We start from the raw sequence: 2,054 nt of genomic DNA on the forward strand, positions 1-2,054 counted from the left end.
CGCCAGGAAGCAATAAATGAGGAGCGATGGGTGGGAGGACGGGGCGTGCACACGAATACGGACCAGTCGTTTGAAAACTTTGATAATCGATGAAAGAAGATAGCGCAGTAATCATTTGAGGAGGTGAGAGGGGTGGAAGGTTATTTTTATTTTTATTTTATTTATTTTATTTTTTCTTAGGCGAGGCAACCCTCGGTTGACCTCACAGATTGCCAGGATCTTGTCAGCTTACAATCCTTTATTTTATTTTATTTTATTTTATTTTTTACGTCTACGGCACCTGGTCTTCCTCGGTGGTCTCCCATCCAAGCACTCACCAGGCCCGACCCTGCTGAGCCTCCGAGATCAGACGGGATCGGGCGTGTTCAGGGTGGCGTGGCCGTAGACTGAAGGTTCTTTTTAAATCGAGACTGGAGAGCAACTGTGGACCATTACGAAGGAGCCGGTGGAGACAGAGTGGGAGGGAAGGGCACGTGGTTAAAGGAGGTGGATCCCAAAGCTGTAGAGAGAAGACCCTTGGAAGAGGAAGACGTCTTGTAACACAAGAAGAAAGGTGCAAGAATGGGTGAAAACGTAAAGATTTAAGAGAGAGCCTGGAACGTGATGCTCGTTAGGAAGAGAACAGATTCTTGTTTCTTTCTATTCTCGTAAGTTAAGAGCACTCGGTGAGAGAGGCTTTGATTTTTAGAGCCTCGCATATGTCTCTTGCACCTCCTCTTAAAAGTGTGCACTCTACACCATCTGGGTGTTTTCTTACTCAAAAAAGAGTATATCGGTCTAAGCTGCAAGGAGAAATATGCTCATCATTCAGGGGACATTTCTTCCTTTTCCCTGGCCAGCGTCGCCCGGGGCCTGTCCACGAGCAGAGGGTCTGCCCTCCGAGCCCAGCCCGGATGTAAGATGCACATTCATTCTGTGCGCCAGGTCTTCCCGTGGTGCCTGTCCCTGTCTCTATGCCACCGGCTCACCGCTGGAGCCACCGCCACCTTCCGGCTCTACTCTCCTGAGAGGTCCCAAGCCACCACGTGTTGACTCTCATTTCCTCTTGTTCTTGTACTAGTCTCGGGCAAACTTGGTGCTCACTTGAGGCAAAGTCAAGGCTGGGGGCGTTGGGGAGCATTTGGACTTCTGACTTGAGTAGGGACGGAGAAGGGGTCCGTGTGCGGAGTTGGCGCAGACTACGAGCATCAGTCCCCAGAGCGTCAGCGGTACCTCTGCATCTGCGAGACCGGTAGGTGGTACACCTCGGAGGGGCGGTCCGCCATCGCCGGCTTGGTGGGGCCCAGTGCGTGTGGCAGGCTTAGAGAGGCCCATCTTTAGAAGAGTGGAGAGTAACCATTGGAAGGTGAGACATGGCAGGTATGGAGAACCTTAAAAAGCAGCCTTGCTGATTTAGCCAGAGGGTCGTAAGCATCATCTCTTCAAATTAACTTGTTTTTCATATGAAGAAGTGAGGAGTAGAAATGGCGACATAGTAGGTGGACGATACAGAGCCCCGGCCACTGTCAAGGCGAGACCATTGGTGCTCGGTCGCCCACAAACGCCCTTGGTCTTTGAATCAGGGCTCTGGCACGGCTCCCGCAGAGAGGTCAGGAACGCCTCTACTGAGCGCTCGTCCCTCTGGACCACGCCTGGGTGCTCTGAGCACCACGCTGCTACGAAGTGTAGAGGCTATGGCAGGTGGCTGGGACCCAGTGACCGTCCAGCCTGCCTCCCAGGGGCCAGGCTCCCAGAGTCATCGCTGACGTCATGTGCAGGCAGATTCCATAGATGGTCTTTAAAACACAAAGATCTGTGCAAGCGTCGCCTCCAGTCTCCCTGGCCCGACGGTGTGCACACACCTTCTCAGCTGTGCTTCCCAGTCATTACTGGGGGGCTGTGTGTGTATTGGGGGGTGGTCAACACGTTAGATAGTTTAAATCTTCAATCTAGTTTTTGTTTGAACTCATGGCATGGCCCCCGAGTGTCTACAGATCAAATGCAAACCTGTCCACATGCTCGTCCACTAGACCTTGGCCAAACTGGACCCCTCACTGTTCCCCCAACTTGCTCTG

The 2,054-nt window shown here is 52.5% G+C and overlaps 1 pseudogene; it reads right to left on the bottom strand.

The window, feature by feature from the left end:
* Positions 1-268: 268 nt before the first annotated feature.
* On the bottom strand, positions 269-387 carry LOC111730497 (annotated as a pseudogene).
* Between the last annotated feature and the right edge of the window lie 1,667 nt (positions 388-2,054).

The sequence above is a fragment of the Pteropus vampyrus genome, unplaced genomic scaffold (genome assembly GCF_000151845.1).
Source record: "Pteropus vampyrus isolate Shadow unplaced genomic scaffold, Pvam_2.0 Scaffold317, whole genome shotgun sequence".
Lineage (NCBI taxonomy): Eukaryota > Metazoa > Chordata > Mammalia > Chiroptera > Pteropodidae > Pteropus > Pteropus vampyrus.